Source organism: Bufo bufo, chromosome 4, assembly GCF_905171765.1.
Source record: "Bufo bufo chromosome 4, aBufBuf1.1, whole genome shotgun sequence".
NCBI lineage: Eukaryota > Metazoa > Chordata > Amphibia > Anura > Bufonidae > Bufo > Bufo bufo.
Genome location: NC_053392.1, coordinates 612675717 through 612700682, shown reverse-complemented (window position 1 = coordinate 612700682; position 24966 = coordinate 612675717). Strand labels below are relative to the sequence as shown.

Here is a 24966-nt window from a genome sequence, read left to right as displayed (position 1 = left end):
GTAGGGGAATGGCAACGAGCAGTAGCAGCTGCCGCAGTGCTGGCATCAGCCCTATGGTACATGTTGGCAGGCATACAACAGTAGTGGTATGATGGCGGTGGCAGCAGCTGCACAGAAGATGATGATAGGCAGACAACAGTGGCAAGATGGGGCACATCACCGAGGCTAGATCTATTTATTGGCCTCTGTCAGAAGAGTGTGAAAATCCTTTCAAATCCAGACATGTTTTGGACACTGGAGGAGGACAACTTGGTCTGTTTGGGTAGCACCACATTGCCTGCAGCGCTAAAAACCCTCTTTAAGATTACACTGGAGGCTGGGCAAGAATGAAGACAGAGAGCAGGTAGGCCTAACCTGGACACTGAGGTAAGAGGTCTCCACTTGCCTATTTGCCTCAGCCTGGTGCAGCACGTGAAAAAACTGTTCTATCATGTTGAGGAGACCGAACTGGCTGCTGCGGCAGCAGATGGGTGACCCTGCAGGACCCGGAAAAGAGTCTCCCTGTCAGACGATCTAGTGGCAGGCATCTGCTTGCTGAAAGCGGCAGCAAGCTGTGTATACAGTGTTTCTGGGTAATAACGTAATTTGGCCTCCCTTTTGGGGGAGGAAAGCATTTCCTCATTTAGCTTTGATAGTGGGGATCTAAAAGCATGGATATCCAGTAATCATTAGACTGTTTGATGTGATTGATATGCATGTCAGTTCATAAGCAAGCATATAGGTCCCCATTCTGGCTAGCATGCCCGAGGAGCCAGTTCTTTCTGGCTCCACCACCTACTAAGACGATCAGGTGTCGTGATTATCATACTTCACCTCATCCTCCTCCACTGGCAGCTCCTCATCCTTTATGGGACTCTCCTTGTGGTTCCCCAATAACTACAGGGAGGAAAGCAAAATGTGCTAGCTGTTATTCTTCGCATGAGCATCAGAGTCTGTTCTAAGATAAATATGAGGGGGATTAGATTGTTAATGCCGCAGTTGTCCCTACTGAAAAATTTTGTGGCCTCTTCAAAGGACTTCTGCACCTGACACACATTTCTTAATGAGCTGCCACTACCTGATCTCGAAACAACACATGCTCCCTGCTGAGGCCATTTGGTGCATGACAAAATCATTTGAATTCCAGCGAGTTGGAATATCGTGGATTAAGTGGTGTAATGGCAGACCATTCTGTCGCTGCAAGCCAAGGAGAGAGTCCCTCGTCACATAATAATGTCTGAAATGCAAGGACAGTCTCCTGGACATTGCCAGCGTGCGTAGCTACTCTCGCCCAGGCCGATCAGCTCCAACACTACATGGCAACGCTGGACTTCACACATGTGATAGGAAGGAGGGGGAGTGGAAGCTACACTGTGCCATGCTGCTGTTGGGGACAGAAGGTTGTCCGAGGAGGAGGTGAATAAATGCCTTGTGTGAGAAACAGGCCGAATACAAGGCAGGGATGGCTTTTTGGGAGAAATAATCATGACTAGATATATTCCAGTGAGTTTGAGTACACACCATCAGCTCCCTAAAAGGCAGCAAGCTCTACTAAGTGGTAAAGCAGTGACTGCACCGCCAGCAACTTGGCCAGCTAATATGTTCAGCTAATAAACCACACTAAGGATTTGCAAAGAAGAGTGCTATTTATTATTGATATCCTACCAATATGCCACCAATGTTCGAGGTAGCACAAGCCCTTTAATGGTGACAGGGCACGTGACTTGTATTCTTTGCAATATATACATCAGAAGACATTGTTAGGCAGCAAGTCCTACAAAGAATTGCCACATCTGCCACATTTTTTTTTACAATTTGAACATTATAATGGTTTCTCCCTTGTGCAATTTTTTAGATGCCTAACAAGAACCCATTTCCAGTTTCCCACATTCTGAACAAGAAAATGGTTATTTCCCTGTGTGAGTTCTCTGATGATGTTTAACAAGAGCCCTTTTCTGGCTGAAACATTTCCCACATTGTGAACATGAAAATGCCTTTTTTCTATCATGAGTTCTCTGATGATTAAGAAGAGTTGATTTATGGGTAAAACATTTTCCACATGCTGAGCATGAAAATGGCTTCTCTCCTGTGTGAGTTCTTAGATGTTCCAAAAGAAAGTATTTCTGACTAAAACACTTTCCACATTCAGAACATAAAAATGGCTTTTCCCCTGTGTGAGTTGTCTGATGTCTAACAAGACCCGCCATCTGGGTAAAACCTTTCCCACATTCTGAGCATGAAAATGGCTTCTCTCCTGTGTGAGTTCTTAGATGACTCACAAGTTTTGATTCGTGGATAAAACACTTTCCACATTCTGAACAAGAAAACGGCTTTTTACTTGAGTGACATTGTAGATGTTTTGCAAGTTTCGAATTCTGGGTAAAAGATTTCCCACATTCTGAGCATGAAAACGGCTTCTCTCCTGTGTGAATTCTTAAATGTTCCACAAGAAATGATTTCTGACTAAAAGATTTCCCACATTCTAAACATGAAAATGACTTCTCTCGTTTGTGAGTACTCTGGTGATGAAGAAGAGTTGATTTATGCGTAAAACATCTTCCACATTCTGAGCATGAAAACGGCTTCTCTCCTGTGTGAATTCTTAAATGTTCAACAAGAAATGATTTCTGCCTAAAAGATTTCCCACATTCAGAACATGAAAATGGCTTCTCTCCTGTGTGAGTTGTCTGATGTCTAACAAGACCTGTTTTCTGGCTAAAACATTTCCCACATTCAGAACATGAAAATGGCTTCTCTCCTGTGTGAGTTGTCTGATGTCTAACAAGACCTGTTTTCCTGCTAAAACATTTTCCACATTCTGTACATGAAAATACCCTTTTCCTTGAGTGACTTCGTAGATGTCCCACAAGATCTGATTTCTGGGTAAAGCATCTCCCATCTTCTGAACATGAAAAAGACTTCTCCCCTGTGTGATTTCTCTGATGTTTTTCAAGAGAACCCTTCCACATAAAACATTTCCCACATTCTGAACATGTATATGGCTTCTCCGCTTTGTGAGCTCTTTGATGTCTAACTAAAAGTAATTTCCTGGTAAAAGACTTTCCACATTCAGCGCATGAAAATGTCCCCTTCTCTATGTGATTTTTCTCATGCAAAGGAAGATTAGATTTCTTTTTAAAATGTTTCCCACGTAAAAATATTTTCCCCCTTCTATGTCCAGTTATTTGTTTGAAAATCAGTGATTGATTAGCTGAAGGTTTCTTGTGACCAGTGGTATCGGTGGATATATCTCCACTGTGAAGGACTGAGGGTACATTAGGAGTTATTGAATTAGCTTGTGTGATATTGCTATCTTCTTCTTCATGATAGGAAGATAAATGGAGATGTCCATGGGAGTCGATCATCCCATCTTTACCTGGAAAAAGATACAAAATTTTCATATTTTCACAGAGAAATTAACAGATTTTTTTAAATGAATAAATCAATCTTTATTGAGACAATAGTAAGCAATTAAACAAAGTAAATAGATGTAAGAAAACAGGACACAGAACAATTTCAGTAAGTAAAGAATTAGATTTAAAAAATCCCACTTTAGCAAAAAAAAAATTGCAACTTTTCTCCCTTCCCAAAAATGTGGATGAGGTCTACGCAGTCCGACACATGTAACAATACCAACACCAGAAACATCAGCGTAACTATAGCACTTGCTATAGGCCAAGAGGTTAGGGGGTTCTATCAGGTGCTATAATGTGGGTTTTCTGATATACTCCATTATGTATGTATTATATGCTATTATACCTTTTTTGATTATTGCTACATATGCTGCTGTTTTCATTTTCTTACACTAGGTGGTCTAATATTGCTATGGGACCATGTGAATTATAGTTAAGCCCCTGACCAAAAAACTGGTGTATGTTCTACCTAAAATATACAAATTCACTTTTTGGTGCATAGACAGTGTACTAAGAGTGGCGTATGAAGACAGCATAAGACTACATCTCTCTGGTGTCTCTAATATGAAAGGAGAAATATGTATCTGCAGTATCTGCACATTTGACAAATTTCTGATTGGAACGCTTCGTCCTTTTCTGTGCTGGTTACTTAACCCTTTTACTACCGGAGGTTTTTTTTGTTTTTCTTTCGTTTTTGTGTTTTAATTTTTCTTCCCCATCTTCCTTGAGCCATAATTTTTTATATTTCCATTCACATAGCTTTATGAGGGCTTATTTTTTGCGGGACAAGTTGTACTTTCTAATGCCACCATTTATTATGGCATACAATGTAGTGGGGTGGAATTGAAAAAAAAAATTATAATAAAATAAATCATAGTTCCTCCACCATTTTACAGATTTTGTTCCCACGGCGTTTCATTTGCAGCAAAACTGACCCATGCCCTTTATTCTCTGGGTCAGTACGATTACAAAGATACCCCATACGTGTATTTTTTTTTTTTATGTCTAAATAGTGTAAAAATACATTTTCATTTTTAATTATTTTTTTATATCACCATATTCTGACCCCCATAACTTTTTTATAGTTATATCTACTGAGCTGTGTGGGGGCTCATTTTTTGCAGGACAATCTGTAGTTTTTATTGATACCATTTTGGAGGGTGTCTGACTTTTTGATAATATTTTATTACATTTTTTGGGGTAAGAAAAGCAATGAAAAAATTGCAAATTGGTCATTTTGACCTTTTTTTCCATTCCGTCATTGACCATATTTTTTGGTATTTATTTTTTTATTATATGTAGGGGGGTGATTTAAACTTTTATATATTTTTTTAACAGTTTTTTAAATTTTTTGTAATGGTTTTGAAGCTCATATATGAGCCTATAAAATCAGGGTTTTTTTTATTTTTCATTTTGAACGATCATGTAGAACTCTTTCTAATGAGACTAATTGATTCACTATTCCACTCATCCCTGATCATATTGCCTGAAGTTTTATTATGTTCTCCAGACGCCAGACCCTCTTCATTGATCAATAGGAAATACACACAGTGACTGAATACATTGGCCCTGATTTACCATACCTTCACTCCAGAATTCTGGAGTCAAAAATGCGCAAAATAGGCCTTTGCGACTTCTTTTGCACTTGCTTGCACAAAAGATTGCAACTCTTTGCGTGCACTTGCGCTAAATTTTGAGACTTTTTGCATTTTTACACCACTCACTCCAGTTTTGTAATATGGGTGGAAAAGTGGGTGTGGTTATCTATGTTAACCACTTCACATCCGGGCCATTTGCCCCCTTCCTGACCAGGCCTAATTTTGCAAATCTGACATATCTCACTTTATGTGGTAATAACTTTGGAATGCTTTTACTTATCCAAGCCATTCAGAGATTGTTTTCTCGTGACACATTGTACTTCATGACAGTCATAAATTTGAGTCAATATATTTCACCTTTATTTATGAAAATATCCCAAATTTACCAAAAATGTAGAAAAATTTGCAATTTTCTAAATTTCTATTTCTCTGCTTTTAAAACAGAAAGTGATACCTCATAAAATATTTTTTACTTAACATTCCCCATATGTCTACTTTATGTTGGCATTATTTTGGAAATGTAATTTTATTTTCTTAGGACATTAGAAGGCTTAGAAGTTTAGAAGCAATTCTTAAAATTAAAAAGAAAATTGCCAAAACCCACTTTTTAAGGACCAGTTCAGGTCTGAAGTCACTTTGTGGGGCTTACATAGTGGATACCCCATAAATTTCACTGTTTTGGCAGATTTTCTATTTTAATCCAATTTTTTCTTTAACATATCAAGGGTTAACAGCCAAACAAAACTCAATATTACCTAGATTCTGCGGTTTACAGAAACACCCCACATGTGGTCATAAATGGCTATATGGGCACACGGCAGAGCGCAGAAGAAAAGGAGCGCCACATGGTTTCTGGAAGGCAGATTTTTCTGAACTGGTTTTTAGATGCCATGTCCCATTTGCAGCCCCCCTGATGCACCCTTACAGTAGAAACTCCCAAAAAGTGACCCCATTTTGGAAACTAGGGGATAAGGTGCCAGATTCATTGGTACTTTTTTTGAGTACATATGATTTTTTGATCATTCATTATAACACTTTATGGGGCAAGGTGACGAAAAATTTGTTGTTTTAGCAGTTTTTATTTATTTATTTTTACATCATTCACCTGAGGGGTTAGGTCATGTGACATTTTTATAGAGCAGATCGTTACGGACATGGCGATACCCAATATGTATACTTTTTCTTATTTATTTAAGTTTTACACAATAATAGCATTTTGGAAACAAAACAATTATGTTTTAATGTGTCAATGTTCTAAGAGCTATAGTTTATTTTTTAAATGATTTTCTTATGTAGGGGCTCATTTTTTGCGGGATGAGGTGACGGTTTTATTGGTACCATTTTGTGGGACATACGCCTTTTTGATCACTTGGTGTTGCACTTTTTGTGATGTGAGAAAAAAATGGCTTTTTTTTTTTTACAGTTTTTATTTTTTATGGTGTTCATCAGACTGGGTGGATCATTTGATATATTTATAGAGCCGACCGTCACGGACTCACCAATACCAAATATGTACATTTTATTTTATTTTTTCTATTTTTAACATTTTTTTTTTTACATGTGAAACCTTTTTTTTATTTAAACACTTTATTTTTTATTTTACACTTTTCGTCCCCCATAAGGTTATACAAGACCTCTGGGGGACATTTAACTTCACTTTTCTTTTGTTTTTTTTTCACTATTGATTTCTCCTGTAACTGGGGCTGACATAGTAGCCCCAGTTACAGGGGAAATACACCCCCCAGAGAGGCTGTACAGCAGTATACTGCACTGTACAGCCTCAGTGCAGGGCTGATTGAGGTCTGTAAAAGACCCGACAGCTCCTGCACTCTCCCGGCCCGGCAGTCACATGACTGCTCTATATACACAGCGCTTCCTGCTCTATATACACAGCGCTCAGTCAGTGCTGTGTATACAGCGATCTAGAAGGCAAGGAAACCTGGGAACTGTCCCTGCCTTCTCGAAGAGTTGCCCTACTGTCACTGACAGCGGGCAACCCGATCAGCTGCGATCTCTAAATGGATGTTTAGAAACGTCCATTCAGAGATAGAGAGAGAACCACCTCCCGCACGTTTATAGTCAACGTGCGGACGGGAGGTGGTTAATAAGTTTCACTCCCAATTTTTTATTTTTTTTTAAAGTCACAATCTCACTCCAGGAGAAGGGTGAAGTAGTAAAACTGGAGTAGCTTTTCTAGACAGAAGAGAATCCATGTGTTTTCTGGGGTTATACATTGATGTGATAGGACATACAGTCCTGATTAAAAGTTTAAGACCACTTGAAAAATGGCAAAAAAATCATATTTAGCATGGCTGGATCTTAACAAGGTTCCAAGTAGAGCTTCAACATGCAACAAGAAGAAATGGGAGTGAGACAAAACATTTTTTGAGCATTTAATTTAATGAAAACAACGAATAAACTGAAACAGGCTGTTTTTCAGCTGATCAAAAGTTTAGGACCACACCTCCAAAAAAAAAACTAAACCCCCCAAAACAGAAATCCAACTTCCAAACATGAACTCAGTAATGAGTAGCTCCGCCGTTATTGTTTATCACTTCAAAAATTGGTTTCGGCATGCTTGATGCAAGCGTTTCCATGAGGTGAGTGGGAACATTTCTCCAAGTGGTGAAGACGGCCGCACAAACGCCATCAACTGTCTGGAACTGTTGTCCATTTTTGTAAACTTCCCTTGCCATCCATCCCCAAAGGTTCTCAATTGGATTTAGATCAGGGGAACACGCAGGATGGGCCAAAAGAGTGATGTTATTCTCCTGAAAGAAGTCCCTTGTCCTGCGGGCATTGTGTACTGTAGCGTTGTCCTGTTGAAAAACCCAGTCGTTACCACACAGACGAGGGCCCTCAGTCATGAGGAATGCTCTCTGCAACATCTGGACATAGACAGTGGCCGTTTGACGCCCCTGCACTTCCTGAAGCTTCATTGTCCCACTGAAGGAAAAAGCACCCCAGACCATTATGGCGCCTCCTTCACTGTGGCGCGTAGAAAATAGTTGGGATCTGCTTGCCATGCCAGTAACGTTGGAAACCATCAGGACCATCAAGGTTAAATATTTTCTCATCAGAGAATAAAACTTTCTTCCACCTTTGAATGTCCCATGTTTGGTGCTCTCTTGCAAAGTCCAAACGAGCAGTTCTGTGGCGTTCAAGGAGACGTTTTTTGTTTTTGAAGACCTTCAGTCTCAGATGCCGTCTGATGGTTATGGAACTGCAGTCAGCACCAGTAAGGGCCTTAATTTGGGTCGAGGATCGTCCAGTGTCTTGACGGACAGCCAATTGGATCCTCCGGCTCAGTGCTGATGAAATTTTTTTGGATCTTCCACTTGACTTTTTTGTTCCATAACCCTCAGGATCATTTAAGAAATTCCAAATTACTGTCTTACTGCGTCCCACCTCAGCTGTGATGGCGCGCTGTGAGAGACCCTGCTTATGCAGTTCAACAACCCGACCACGTTCAAAAAGGGAGAGTTTTTTTGCCTTTGCCATCACAATGTGTGACTACCTGACAGAAAATGACAATGAATCCACATCTTTGCACAGATTTGGCCTTTTAAAGGCATGTGGTCCTAAAATTTGGATCAGCTGAAAAACAGCCTGTTTCAGTTTAATCGTTATTTTCAATTAATTGAATGCTCAAAAAATGTTTTGTCTCACTCCCATTTCTTCTTTTTGCATGTTGAAGCTCTACTTGGAACCTTGTTAAGATCCAACAATGTAAAATATGATTTTTTGCCATTTTTCAAGTGGTCTTAAACTTTTGATCAGGACTGTATGACAGAGAGACAAAAAAAATTGTATCTTTAAATGCAGAATACAACTAGTTTAGTGTCAGGGAGAGCTAAGTGAGACAATATGAAGTTATATTTAATTAACTGACAGAGAGGTTTTAACTAGGGACAGGACATGAGTCAATGTCTTGTCACTTTGTAATTTAGTCAGGCTAGCAACCATTTTCAGTGAGTGGTGCACCGATATTTAAAGCTATTCTACTTAATTTTTTTAAAATGTGTATTACCCCAATGTAGATCCCTTAATTCACCTCCTGACATGTTTTTCTGTGTCAGAGTTGCTGTGTATTGTACTGTCCAATTAACCATTTTTTTCCAATTAACCATATTTGCAAAATATTGCAGTTTCTCCAAAAAAATTCAGTTGATCACAGAAGCCTTTTCTGCATCATAGTTACCGTATATTGGTAGAGAGCATTATGTATATATATTTTTTTATTTTCCTTTAAAAAATTCAAATCTGTTACTTTTCCCCAAGAATGGTTAGTTTTTATACTGTTTAAAATTAGAGTATAGATAATCCGACAGTGAAACACATTTTTTAAACAGGCTTTGTTATGGTGGGCTACCATCCATTTACCCATAGGCATATATTTTGCTGTCACTTTGACATTACTAATGCTGTCTTCAAGTTAAAGAGCTTCAAATGGGTTGGATACAGTACTAGGAGACCTCAGAGTGTCATATATAACTTTTCAGGGCACTTCCAATACAGACTGAATTTATTCATACCAGAATAACATCTGAAGACCAATTAGTATGAATCTGTCCCTAAAGGAATTTCAGGAAATTCACGAATCTCTAATGATGAGTAAATCTAGGTGACTCTCAAAATTGTTCTCTCCTCTACAATCATGGAAGGTCTCCTCTTACCCGGTGATGTGAGGGACTGGTGATTCTCCATCATGACGTCCTTGTACAGATCCCTGTGTTCTTCTAAATACTCCCACTCCTCCATGGAGAAATAGACAGCGACATCCTGACACCTTATAGGAACCTGACAACACAAGGATACAGTCATTACCAGACCCCTCCCTTGGTGTTATTGTATAATGTCCCAGCATTCCCAGCAGCGCTCACCTCTCCGCTCAGCAGCTCGGTGATCCTGGTGGTAAGTTCTAGGATCTTCTGCTCATGTATCAGGGAATGAGGTGGAGGCTCCGTGATGGGGCTCTGGGTCCTGCTCCATCCTCCTGACACACGGGGTGTCACACACTCACCAGACGACTTCTTCACTACTGTGTAATCCTGTGTATGGGGAGACGCCGATCACTACAGAGATTCTAAGAATCCTTCACCTTTCTAGACATTTCCCTGGTTTATTACTAGAGATAAGAGTGATGTTATGTGAGACTCTCACCTCTCCAGTTATCAAGGAGATGATCTCCAGGGTGAGGTCTAATATCCTCGCAGCCATGTGGTCTCTGTCCTTCTCCATCCTTGATGGGTCATTGATGGAAAGGGCTATTGTTTTTCAAATGAAAATAGTCCTCTACCTAAGAAACCTGAGGGAAACATGGAGGACTTAGTGCAAAATCACATTTTAAAGAACATTTTACATGAAGTATAGTGTCTCACGAATTGGTAACTACCACTTCTCCAACCCTATAACACTCTAAATTAGAAGACAGCACTTCTGTAGTACAGACTCTTAAATACTCACTAACTTTTCACACAACTTTGCATATATCAATAGAATAGGCAAATAGAAGAAACTTTGTAATATATCTTATTAGAGAAAACCCTTGCTGCGCCCCTGAAATGACCTGAGTAGTGAGTCGCACATGCACACGGCCGCTCCATTCATTTCTACTGGAGTTCTGGAGATAGCCGAGCGCTCAACTTGTTTATCTCTGGAACTCCCATAGAAATGAATAGAGCGGACGTGTACATGTATGACTGGCCACTCCAGTCATTTCAGGGAAGCAGCAGGGGGCCTGCAGGGGGTATGGGGCACCTGTTCACATGATCGGTGGGGGTCCCAGTGGTAGGACCCCCACCGATCTGAGAGTTATCCCCTGTGATGTGGGTAGGGAATAACTTTTACCTACTGGAATACCCCTTTAATGTTCCTTGGTCTTGTTTGTACATTTGTTTGATTAATGAGACGGATCTCCATACAGTATTATTCTGAAGTTTTGAATGAAGCGACTTCGGATGAAGCATCTGAAGCTTGCTTCGCTCAACACTAGCTACAGCCACACAGAGTTTTTGGACAAGGTCTTGAAGCAGATGTGCCTGCAGGATTTTGTGCCAAAGCCAGAAGTGTATTTGAAAGGAATGGAAATACAGTCAGGTCCATAAATATTGGGACATCAACACAATTCTAACATTTGTGGCTCTATACACCACACAAATGGATTTGAAATGAAACTAACTAGATGTGCTTTAACTGCAGACTGTCAACTTTAATTTGAGGTTATTTACATTCAAATCAGGTGAACGGTGTAGGAATTACAACAGTTTGCATATGTGCCTCCCACTTGTTACGTGACCAAAAGTAAATGGGACATAATAATAATCATAAATCAAACTTTCACTTTTTAATACTTGGCTGCAAATCCTTTGCAGTCAATTACAGCCTGAAGTCTGGAACGCATAGACATCACCAGACGCTGGGTTTCGTCTTCAGTTCCTGCTTGTTCTTGGGGCATTTTCCCTTCAGTTTTGTCTTCAGCAAGTGAAATGCATGCTCAATCGGATTCAGGTCAGGCGATTGACTTGGCCATTGCATAACATTCCACTTCTTTCCCTCTTTGGTTGCTTTTGCAGTATGCTTTGGGTCATTGTCCATCTGCATTTCAAAGCGCCGTCCAATAAGTTCTGAAGCATTTGGCTGAATATGAGCAGATAATATTGCCCGAAACACTTCAGAATTTATCCTGCTGCTTTTGTCAGCAGTCACATCATCCATAAATACAAGAGAACCATTTCCATTGGCAGCCATACATGCCCACGCCATGACACTACCACCACCATGCTTCACTGATGAGTTGGTATGCTTAGGATCATGAGCAGTTCCTTTCCTTCTCCATACTCTTCTCTTCCCATCACTCTGCTACAAGTTGATCTTGTTCTCATCTGTCCATAGGATGTTGTTCCAGAACTGTGAAGGCTTTTTTAGATGATGTTTGGCAAACTCTAATCTGGCCTTCCTGTTTTTGAGGCTCACCAATGGTTTACATCTTGTGGTGAACCCTCTGTATTCACTCTGGTAAAGTTTTCTCTTGATTGTTGACTTTGACATACATACACCTACCTCCTGGAGAGTGTTCTTGATCTCGCCAACTGTTGTGAAGGGCGTTTTCTTTACCAGGGAAAGAATTCTTCGGTCATCCACCACAGTTGTTTTCCGTGGTCTTCCGGGTCTTTTGGTGTTGCTGAGCTCACCGGTGCGTTCCTTCTTTATAAGGATGTTCCAAACAGTTGTTTTGGCCACGTCTAATGTTTTTGCTATCTCTCTGATGGGTTTGTTTTGTTTTTTCAGCCTAATGATGGCTTGCTTTACTGATAGTGACAGCTCTTTGGATCTCATCTTGAGAGTTAACAGCAACAGATTCCAAATGCAAATAGCACACTGGAAATGAACTCTGGACCTTTTATCTGCTCATTGTAATTGGTCTAATGAGGGAATAACACACACCTGGCCATGGAACAGCTGAGAAGCCAATTGTCCCATTACTTTTGGTCACGTAACAAGTGGGAGACACATATGAAAACTGTTCTAATTCCTACACCATTCACCTGATTTGGATATAAATACCCTCAAACAAAAGTTGACAGTCTGCAGTTAAAGCACATCTTGTTTGTTTCATTTCAAATCCATTGTGGTGGTGTATAGAGCCAAAAATTTTAGAATTTTGTCGATGTCCCAATATTTATGGAGCTGACTGTATAAAGGAAGAATTTATACTTTTCATTCCTGGTGGATTCACTTCTTGCTTTGGCTGAAAATTCTGCAGGTAGATCTGCCTCAAAAACTAATCTAAAGAACTCTGTGTGGCTGTACCCTAAGAGGCAATCCAACCATAATCCTCCATTCCACTCACCACATGAGGACGCCAAACATACACTGGCGCTTTGATGTCATCATCGCAATGGTTGCCCTTCTGGTGTTGTGCACACATTGATTTCAGCAGCATCCCACATAACCCAGCATCTGAGATCTCAAGTGCATCGTAGACACACAGAGCCATCTTACGGAGAGTGAGAGTGAGAAAAGGAAATGAGCTTCTTGCCTAAGATAACTCCTGGTCTGCAACTGCTCCACGGACCTGATCCTGCACCAGAACCTCCTTACAGTGGTATAGGAGCTGCCCTCATAGTGAAGGTCCTATGACTAAGAGCAGGACAGGAAAGCCTGCTGCAGCCTGGGGTTCCCACTCTCTGCACCAGGCCTCTCAGCAGTAAGCTGGGGAAGAGAACAGACTGGGTGAGATCTTCTTTTCTCCTGCCATGAGCTGACAGGAGAGTCTTCTATGCACCCCAACAGACAGGAAACAACCGGCGCAGGTAAAGGGGAGGAGCCTTTTAAATCTGTCTTCCAAGTTGTTTCCTATCCCTGAGTGGCGGGGGGAACCCCTCTCTTACTGCCATTTTGGAGGTGTTAGGAAGAGAGACAGTTTTCTCTTGTAATATAGAATACAAACTTTCTTACATTCACCTGTACTATTCAGGCAAAGTCTGTTGAAAGTACATTGACCATTGCAGGCCTTATGCAATCAACCGTATTTTGCATCCATTTTTGCAGATTGCACATGTTGGACCCATTTATTTCTATGAGTCTGCAAAAAGAACGGAAAAATAAGTGCTGCCCACATCCATGTGTCAGTTCGGCAAATTTTAGAATATGTCCTATTCCCATCCGTATTGTGGTAAAAAAAAATCCGACTTTCTAGTGATGGGAGTGAGAAAAATGCGGATTGCACATGGAAAATGTTATTTTGTAGATGTGTGTGTATAGGTCATCAAAGAAAAGCCTATTGTCACTATAGGTAGATAAGCGGGGAAATAACCAAACACGGGAAAACAAACAGAATAAATGACTAAACCCAAAAGCTAGGGAGAAAAGGGTCACCTGCTAGCGATCCCTAAAAGCTTTCCCAAAACTGCTGTGCCCATGTGCATACCCTAATGGTGGATATGCACATGCCCTTGTGCCTAAACCTAAACATCCTGGGCAAACCCTAAGCAGCAGGGAAAAGGGAAGAGGCAACCTGCTTCTTCAAACCAGGAGGAAGCAAGCGTCTCCCTAGAGGCCTAGATAAAATACACAAAGGGAAATAAAGGGGAGGACTTATCTTGAGCAGAGCCGGAGCAGACGATCCACCAAAAATCAATAGCTCCCAGGAAAGAACTATAACCCGCACAGGCCACTGGGGAAAAGAGGGATAAGCAGCCTCACTAACAATGAAACCAAGTACACCTAAGGGAAGGTGGATCCAGCTCAAACCCAAATCAAAACAAACAGAGAAGTCAGACATGTGCAGCCAGTCTGACAGACCTCCGCACATTCACAGGGCAAGGCGTGACAGTACCCCCCCCCCCCCTTCTACAGGTGACCTCCGGACACCCCGGACCAACTTTATACGCATGTGCCCTGTGAAAGGCCCTCACCAGGCGGCTAGCACTGACATCAGCAGCCGGAACCCAGATTCTTTCCTCGGGACCGTATCCCTTCCAGTGCACCAGGTACTGGAGGGAACCCCGAAGAACACGCGAGTAGAGAATCTTAGAGATTTCAAACTCCAAATTGCCTTCCACCAGGACAGGGGGAGGTGGCAATAGAGATGGTTCCACAGATTCCACATATTTCTTTAATAAAGACCTGTGAAACACATTATGGATCTTACAGGTCTGTGGAAGATCCAGACGAAACGCCACCGGGTTGACAATCGCAGAGATTTTGTAAGGGCCAATAAATCTTGGACCCAATTTCTAAGATGGTACCTTCAGCTTAATGTTTCTAGTGGACAACCACACCGAATCACCCACACACAGGTCCAGACCAGTCATACGTCTCCTGTCAGCCATCCGTTTATACCCATCTTTTCCAAATTAACTTGGATCTTCCGCCGATAGATGACAAGGCGGAAGAGAATCTCTCCTCTTCTGACATCCCAGAAAGATCCAGTCCCAGAAAAAGTACCAAACTGTGGGTTAAAACCATATGCGCCAAAAAATGGCGACTTATCGGTGGACTTCTGTCTACGGTTATTTAAGGCAAATTCGGCTAGAGACAAGAACGAGGACCAGTCATCCTGGTTCTCAGCAACAAAACACCTCAAATAGGTCTCCAGGTTTTGGTTAGTGCGCTCTGTCTGACCATTTCACTGGGGATGAAAAGCCAAAGAAAAAGACAGTTGAATTCCCAGACGAGAGCAAAACGCCCTCTAAATCCTGGAAACAAATTGCGTCCCCCTATCAGACACCACATCAGAGGGAATGCCATGTAGTTTCACAATGTTATTGATAAAAACCTGAGCGAGAGTTTTGGCATTGGGCAAGCTAGGCAACGGTACAAAGTGGGCCATTTTACTGAAGCGGTCCACTACCACCAAAATCACAGTTTTCCCAGAGGAACTCGGTAAATCGGTAATAAAGTCCATGTACAAATGCGACCAAGGACGAGACGGGATGGATAAAGGAAGAAAGGATCCTGAAGGCCGAGTGTGAGCCACCTTCGCGCGTGCACAGGTCTCACAAGCTGTCACATAACCCTCCACACCTTTGCGCAACCCTGGCCACCAGAATCTCGGGGAAATAAGATCTATGGTGGATTTGCTTCCAGGATGTCCCGCAAGGACCGTATCATGATGTTCCTTGAACACCTTGTATCGCAGTTCAGCAGGGACAAACAACTTGTCTGGAGGACAAGAATCAGGAGCCTCCTCCTGGGCCCCCAACAACTCCATCTCCAACTCGGGGTACAGAGCGGAAACCACCCCATCAGCCAAAATCGGAGCGGGATCCTCCGAATCACCCCCCCCCAGGAAAACTATGTGACAACGCATCTGCTTTGACGTTTTAAACCCCAGGGCGAAAGGTGACAACAAAATTGAACCTAGTAAAAAACAGTGACCCTCTAGCCTGTCTAGGATTCAGGCGCTTAGCAGACTGCAGGTAAGCCAAATTCTTGTGGTCAGTATATACCGTAATAGGATAAGTAGCCCCCTTCAACCAATGACGCGATTCCTCAAAGGCGAATTTAATGGCCAGCAACTGTATCTCCTACATCATAATTTCTTTCAGCGGCAGAGAGTTTCTAGGAGAAAAAAGCACACGGACGCCATTTGCTAGGGGATGGACCCTGTGACAGAACTGCTCTGACCCCCACTTATGATGCATCAACCTCCAAGATGAACGGTTGAGACACATCAGGTTGCATCAGAATGGGAGCAGACGCAAAACATTTCTTAATAGCAGATAAGGCCTGTAATGCCTCATCCGATCAGACAGAAAAGTCATATTTTTAGTCATATCTGTCAAATTTTCTGTAGTAATTGGTAAAACCCAAAAACTGGATCAGAGCTTTCTGATTCTCAGGCTGGTCCCATTCTAGTTCTGCCCGGACCTTTTCGGGGTCCATACGAAAACCAGTCAGAAAGCAGGTATCCTAAAAACGGTAGCTCCTGGACAGCAAATACACATTTTTCCAATTTTGCATACAATTTATTCTCTCGAAGGATCGACAACACCTGTCCCACGTGATCCTGATGGGTCTCCAAATCGGGTGAGTAAATTAGTATATCATCAAGGTAAATAACAATGAACCTTCCCACTAAATGATGGGAAAAATATCATTGATAAATCGCTGAAAGACCGCTGGCGCATTAGTTAAACCAAAGGGCATGACAAGATTCTCAAAATGACCTTTGGGTGTATTGAAGGCCGTTTTCCACTCATCTCCTTCCTTAATTCTGATCAGATTATAAGCTCCTCTTAAATCCAACTTGGAGAACACCTTGGCTCCGACAATTTGATCAAATAGATCAGAAATCAAAGGAAGGGGATACGGATCACGGACTGTAATGAGATTTAATTCCCGGAAATCTAAACACGGTCTAAGTGATCAGTCTTTCTTTTTTACGAAAAAGAAGTCGGCGGCCACAGGGGACTTAGATGGCCTAATATGTCCCTTTGCCAAACTCTCTGCAATATACTTCCGCATAGCCTTTCTTTCGGGTTGGGAAAGGTTGTATAGTCGAGATTTTGGCAGTTTAGCTCCAGGGATGAGATTGACCGGACAATCATATTCTCCTGAGCTCCACCCTCCGAGAATGCGTCCGCAAAATCAGAGAGAAACTGAGGTAGGACCGTAGTTGACACCCCTGAGATAGAAGCACAAAGACAGTTGTCCAAACAAAATTCACTCCAGCTACTGATTTGTCTTGTTTGCCAGTCAATAGTAGGGTTATTCTTTATCAACCACGGTAAACCCAGAACCATCGGAGCAGGCAAGCCCTTCATAACAAAACAAGAAATGGACTCAACATGTGAATCACCTATCCTTAACTGAATGTCATGAACGATATGAGTAAGACTCTTTTGTGAGAGAGGGGAGGAATCAATAGCAAACACAGGTATCTCTTTATCTAAAGTGCTAGTTCTAAAACCAAGATTTTGGAGGAACTGAAAATCAATAAGGTTTACCCCCGCACCACTGTCAACAAATACCTCAAAATCTAAATTTCCTGAGTCTAGCGCCACCATGACAGGCAGGGGGAAACGGGTATTGCAGGGAGAATGCATATTTGCTTGCTCAGACTCCCCATTCAGACTACCAAGGGTCAGGGAAGTCTTTTTTTTCTCTTTATGTGAATACCTCTGCAGTTTTTCATTACCGCTTTGAGGTTTAACAAAAGGACACGCACAAACAAAATGGCCTTCTTTTCCACAGAAGTAACATAGCTTATTCAGCTTCCTAAAATCCCTATCACCTGAGTGAAAGGAAACCTGGCCCAACTGCATAGGCTCCTCTCCTGCCCCAGATTCAAAAGTCATATTACCCCGGGGACTAGGTGGGACGGATCCACTTACAGACGGGACCCCCCACTCGAGAGGAATCCTATACCTCTCTCTAAGACATCTATCAAGCCGCACACTGCCAAAGACATGGCTGTCTCCAATGAATCAGGATACTCATGAAAAACAAGGGCATCTTTCAACCTCTCAGATAGCCCCTGACAAAACTGACTCCGGAGTGCAGGATCATTCCACCCCGAGTTAGTTGCCCATCTTCTAAATTCTGCACAATACGACTCTGCAGTACGTTCTCCCTGTAACAAACTGCGCAACTTAGATTCAGCCATAGAGACCCGGTCTGGGTCATCATAAATCAAGCCCAAGGCTCTAAAAAATTCATCCACCGACCGGAGGGATGGTGAACCGGTCGGCAGAGAAAAAGCCCAGGACTGCGTGTCCCCTTTGAGCAGAGATATAATGATCCCCACTCTTTGATTCTCGTCACCAGATGACAATCGGGTATGTGGCGCTGTGTTACTCTGTATCTAGGGGTGGATGGAGGGGTTAGTAGTACAGTACTATCTGCACATTGTAAAAAAAAAAAAAAAAGTAATCTGCAAAATACTATATATTTGTGTCAGAAGTTGTACTTTTTTAATTTTTAGAATAATGATACAGCCGTTTTATTTGATACTTTTGTGCTGATTCTTTTTTTTTTCTTTCTCTATATTAAGGGACACTATAGTCACCAGAACCACAACAGCTAAATGGTTAAAAAAAAAAAAAAAAGAATCAGCACAAAAGTATCAAATAAAATGGCTGTATAATTATTCTAAAAATTAAAAAAGCACAACTTTTTAATAATTGATTAAAAAAATAGATCTCCCCCATATGTTTGCCATTGCCGCGTCCGTAATGACCCGCACTACATAAATATCATGTAAGTTATTCCCTACGGTGAACGCCATAAAAAAAAAAAAAAAAAAAGACTTGCTAATTTATTCTTAGTTGCCACCGAAAAAACTTAATAGCAGGCAATCAAAAAGCAGAATTTACTCCAAAATGATACCAATAAAAACTAAGAGTCATCCTGCAAAAATCAAGCTCTCAAACAACTCCATAGAAAGAAAAAGAAAAAAGTTATGGGTCTTGGGAAGCGGTGGTGCAAAAAGATTTTCTTCCTTTTAAAAAAAAAGAGTTTTATTGAACAAAAGTAGTAAAACGTAAAAAAAAAATATACGTATTTGGTATCGCTATAATCGTACTGACCCAGAGAATAAAGATATTATGTTATTTATACGCAAAAATGAACACTGTAAAATTTACAATGTAAAAGCTCAATGGCAGTATTACTGTTTTTTCCCCGATCTCCCTCCCAGAAAGAGTTAATAAGAAAGTTATGTGTACCCCAAAATGACGCCATTAAAAACTACAACTTGTCCCGTAAAAATAAGCCCTCATATAGCATTTGGAAGGCGACGATAAAAATAGGAAGAAAAACACTTGGTCAATAAGGCCCAAAGCAAGCTGGTTGTCACTAAGGGGTTAAAGAGGTTTTCCAGGTTCTTTATTGATGACCTCAGTATAGGTCATTGATATTCGATCGGTGAGGGTCTGACACCCCGCACTCCCATCAATCAGTAGTTCCCTGCAACCTCTGGCACAGGCACCGGAGGCTGCAGCCAATCGGTGGGGGCGCCGGGTGTCAGACCTCCACCCATCAGATATGAATGATCTATCCTGAGGACAGGCCATCAATATCAGGAGCCCGAAAAACCACCAAATACACCACAGGCAGTCCACCTGCAGAACATCACTCTCTCCCTTCAGACTCCTCCACATGTATTCCCATGTAAAATAAAATTCCTGCAGCCTCCCCCAGAATACAGTCCCATGTAAAAGAACATCCCCTGCAACACGCAGTCCCAAGTATAAAACCTCTGCTTTACCTGAATACAAAACAGGAACAGCCGTGTGTGATGTAACTGATCACATGACAGTGACATCTATATCTCTTCCTTATAACTGATCACATGACTGTGACATCATCAAAGGTCCTACAGCCACTAACATTTACATCCCTTCCATGTAACTGATCACGTGACTGTGACATGAAAGGTCCTACAGCCACTAACATTTAGGTTGTGTCTCGTGGACATGAGAAAAGTGTGAGGAAGTGAGTGCCCCCCTCCCCCATCCTCTGTGTCATGCAAGACAGCTGGGAGACACGGACATTACTCGCTATCCTGCAGGACATATGTTCAGAGACAGGAGTCTCTGGGAAAGCTGAGTGAACCCCTCCCCCCTGCCTTTCCATGTTCTTATTATCTGCATTTATGATGTAATAGCACCCAGCTTTTCTGCTGTCCTGCATGGCACATGAGAATAGTCTGAGAAAGCTGAGTAACACAGCTCCCACCTCCCCCCATATCTTCTCATGCCTCTGCACTTGTGCCGTGCAGGACATCAGGAAAGCTGAGTCACATTACATAATGTAGTGACAACCGGCTTCCCTCCTGTTCTGAATGGCCTATGTGCAGAGGAATAGCCTGGGAAAGCTGAGTGACACACACACACCTCTGCACTGTCCTCACCTACAAGTCCTCACTTCATTACTGGTGGGGTTGTGGCAAGCCAGAGGAATCGGTTGTGTCTAAACTCCATACAGGGCACGGACCTGGTCCTTTTGCAGTCTGGGAAATAGCCAGGTCTGTAAGAGCCGTCTAAACTCCATGCCCGGTGCGGACCTCTCGGCCCCCTGGTGGTCAGGTCCGGAACTATGATGGGATTTAGCAGATTCAAAGTGAATTGGATAAACTCCATTCTCCGTAAGGACCTTCTTAACCCTTTGTGGTATGTGATCCATTACAATTAATTTTGTTAAATAAAGTTGAACAGATGAGTGGTAGAAAATCTATTTTTTAATCCTTATAAGACCGGATGGTTTTGCGGTCCGTTTTAAAAGGATCCGTTTTTAATTTTTTTTTGTTTCAGTACTGTCGCAGTTTCCGTTCCGTTTTTCCGTTTGGTTTGCTTTTTTTGAGGAACTTAAACAAGGCATATACAGTAATTACATTCTAAAATTCGGCTGGGCATAACATTTTCAATAGACGGTTGCGCAAAAAATTGAACAAATACGGAAAACATACAGATGCATTCTGTATCCGTTCATTTTACGGCCCCATTGACTTGAATGGAGCCACGGGACATGATTTGCGGGCAATAATATGACCTGTTCTATCTTTGAACTGAAAAACGGAAACTGAATGCATACGGAGTACATTCCGTTTTTTTGCGCACCCATTGAAATTAATGTTTCCATATATGGGATTGAAAAAGCGTTCTGCCAAACGGAAACAAAAAAACGTTTGTGTGCAGGAGGCCTAACTGTTTAATATCACCATAAAACATGAATCCGTATCATGGACGCACTTCACCCCGAGTCCTGTGAGAACAGGGTTTGAGCTCAGATGATGCTGCAGATGAGCCTCTAATCACGGAGAAATGTCCGCCGTCCAGTGTACGAGAAAACTAAAGTATCGGCTCAAATTTTCTATTCATCAAGAGTTATCTGTGAAATGTTCCCATCAAAGTATACATTCAGATTGCAGGACTTTGGCGGTAACCTGTGATTTCACCATCATCATGGTCAAAGGAAAGCTCAGCATGATCCCCATCAGTTCTCCTGCTGGTGAGGTCCTCTTCAGACATGGGGTTTAGCCTGCTCACAGTGAACTGTCTATTTCCCATACACCAGACGGACCTTTTCTATGTGTTACCTACAGAGAGGTCCTCTTCAGACATGGGGTTTAGCCTGCTCACAGTGTAATGTCTTTTTCCCATACACCAGACGGCCCTTTTCTATGTGTTATATACAGAGAGGTTCTCCTGCTGGTGAGGTCCTCTTCAGACATGGAGTTTAGCCTGCTCACAGTGAACTGTCTATTTCCCATACACCAGACGGACCTTTTCTATGTGTTACCTACAGAGAGGTCCTCTTCAGACATGGGGTTTAGCCTGCTCACAGTGTAATGTCTATTTCCCATACACCAGACGGCCCTTTTCTATGTGTTATATACAGAGAGGTTCTCCTGCTGGTGAGGTCCTCTTCAGGTATGGAGTTTAGCCTGCTCACAGTGTACTGTCTATTTCCTATACCCCAGATGGACCTTTTCTATGTGTTATATACAGAGAGGTTCTCCTGCTGGTGAGGTCCTCTTCAGACATGGAGTTTAGCCTGCTCACAGTGAACTGTCTATTTCCCATACACCAGACAGACCTTTTTTTATGTGTTACCTACAGAGAGGTTCTCCTGATGGTGAGGTCCTCTTCAGACATGGAGTTTAGCCTGCTCACAGTGAACTGTCTATTTCCCATACACCAGACAGACCTTTTTTTATGTGTTACCTACAGAAAGGTTCTCCTGATGGTGAGGTCCTCTTCAGACATGGAGTTTAGCCTGCTCACAGTGAACTGTCTATTTCCCATACACCAGACAGACCTTTTCTATGTGTTATATACAGAGAGGTTCTCCTGATGGTGAGGTCCTCTTCAGACATGGAGTTTAGCCTGCTCTCAGTGAACTGTCTATTTCCCATACACCAGACAGACCTTTTTTATTGTGTTACCTACAGAGAGGTTCTCCTGATGGTGAGGTCCTCTTCAGACATGAAGTTTAGCCTGCTCACAGTGAACTGTCTATTTCCCATACACCAGATGGCAATACAGGTGCAGAAGATGTCTGGCTTTGCAGTTGTAGTAGCAGTTGGTTGCAGCAGTGACGGTGTGGAACATGACGGACAAGGTGCAGGAGATGATGTCCGGCTGTGGTGGGTTTGCAGTGGCGGCAAGAGCGGACATGTTACTAGTGGATGAACCTAGAAATGATTTTCTTTTGCCAAACATTTGCTAACCAAATCTACCTCTGTCTACCACACACAATTTTTTCCAGAAACAGTTGCTTTACACCCACATTTTTCACTTTCACAAGGGGTAACAGGACAAAATGCACCCCACATGATGTATAGCCGCACGGCAGGCTTCAGAGTGGAAGGAGCACCATATGGCGGTTAGGAGAGAGGATTTAGCTGGAATGGTAATTGGGAGCTATGTCGCATATGAAAAACCCAGAGGTGGCCCTAGAGTGGAAACCCCCAAAAGTGACCCCATTCCAGAAACCACACCCCCGTACGAACATTTTAAGTGGTGGAAAGGGTACTTTTTACCAAACAGATGTCTCACAGAAGGCAGAAATACTAGAGAGAGGATTTCAAAGCACACATTTGTAAAAATGAAAAATTACTAGCAGACCCCAATTTTTCACTTTCACAAGGGGTTAAAGGGGAAAATGCACCTCAGTATATATTCCCCATTTTGCGAACACCCCATATGTGCTCATAGCCTGCTGTATTGGCGTACAGCAGGCCTCTACAGGCAAAGTGCAAAATATGGTTTTTGCAGGCCTGAATTGGCAGACATGGATTTTAGCTGCCATTCAAACCGCTTCCGGTTCATGGTCTGACTGTAAATTGGAGTCTGGTAGAAAATGTCAGAATTCCAATATTGTCTAACGTTTGGCTTCTTTACTACGCCCGTATGCAGCACGAGTCCCCAAAACTTCATCATCTCTGCTGCATCTACTGGGGTCCAACCTAGGGGTCTAGCGTATGGCGAACTAGGGTTCTGAGCAATGAATTGTTGGGCGTATAAGTTGTTTGGGCCACCATTAGATTTACAAAATCTTCAGAGAAGAAGATTTTGAAAAAATCTAGCTCAGTGAAGTCTGCACAATCTATGAGAATTCCTGAGTGGCCCACGAACTTCGGAATTTGGGGCTGATAATCGTCAGGGGGTGGGGTCCATGTGGGCTCACTCTGGGGGGGCTGCCTCCGCTGCTACCCTGTGGCACCTTCTAAAGCAGGCATGCTCAACCTGCGGCCCTCCAGCTGTTGCAAAACTACAACTCCCAGGAAGCCCGAACAGCCTACAGCAGGGCATTGTGGGAGTTGTAGTTTTACAACAGCTGGAGGGCCGCAGGTTGAGCATGCCTGCTCTAAAGGGTCCCTCATCAGCGGATGATGATGAGGGGGTAGAGGAGTAGAGGAAAGTGGCATCCTCTTCTTCCTCACTGGCAGACTCTGTATCAGAGGCAAGCATGGCGTATGCCTCTTCAGCTGAGTATAGTCGTTGGGATGAATGGGACATTTTTATTTTATTGGGGTGTGACGTGTGAAATGTGTAAACCTTTATTTAGTGTGAGGGATGTGTATGTAGTGTTTTCACACATGAAGGGGCTTGTAATAAACTTGAAATTTTAAATTAGAAGAAAAGTTCTAAAAAAACAAAAATATTTTCTGCAAAAAAATAAATAAATACTTGTAGCGCAAACTGAGCAGACGCGATCAGTAATGGACACTACTGATCGGTGCTCAGTGGTTGCAAAATGCACGTACGCAGATGGTGCATTCGTGCTGAAATCTGATATATCTAACTACCACTAACTGCAGTTATTTTTTCACACACAAATGTGAAAAAAAACCTCAAATGTGCAGATGCTACTGAGCACACTACTGATTGTGCGTGCACCACAGATCATATAAAACATTACTACATTGGCTAAAATTTTTCCTTATATCTATATATAACTAACAGTTCTTTTTTAACCCAAAAAAGTTAAATATGAAAAAAAATTGCAAAAAAATCAGCACAAATAATCCGCAGGTGCTGATCAGGCAGGTATGCACTGAAAAGCACTTGGCTGGCACAGCTCGCATATAGAAAAAGTGATGCAGAGCTGGTAAATGGTTAAAAAATAAAATAAAATACCAAAAAAAGTGCACAGACCAAATGGTGTCTGTAAAAAAAAAAGGATGGGGGGGCGGGGGGTGGGAAAGGACAGGAACGGAGGGATCTGGAACAGCTGCAAATGAAAAAAAAAAAAATTGTGCAGCTATTCCAGATGTTGTTCTTCTTTTCAGCAGCAAAGGCGTTAAATTCGTAGTGGTGGTACAGCACAAGTCCCAGCAAGCCACAGCAGCACAGAACCTCTCTGCACGCAGTCACCAGCTAGAATGGCTGCATGCAGGGACGTTCTGCCTCTTCCTGTGCAGCTATAGCGCTGCCATTGGCTGGAGCGTTGTTTCAGATAATTGCAGAGCTAGCAGGGGACCCAAAACAATGGTGTCCCCTGCCTCACCTCGGATGTGACCG

The 24966-nt window shown here is 42.2% G+C and overlaps 1 protein-coding gene and 1 long non-coding RNA gene across 2 annotated transcripts in view; both read right to left on the bottom strand.

Annotated features, from left to right (window-relative positions):
- The window catches only part of LOC120999373 (zinc finger protein OZF-like), a 248515-nt gene that overhangs the window by 157213 nt on the left and 66336 nt on the right, over nucleotides 1–24966 (bottom strand). The window lies entirely within an intron of this gene.
- On the bottom strand, nucleotides 9986–19742 carry LOC120999747. The gene is made up of 3 exons (XR_005778607.1): nucleotides 19707–19742; nucleotides 10154–10298; nucleotides 9986–10041 (listed from the first exon to the last, which is right to left on the bottom strand). It is a non-coding gene; the product is annotated as an uncharacterized LOC120999747 (long non-coding RNA).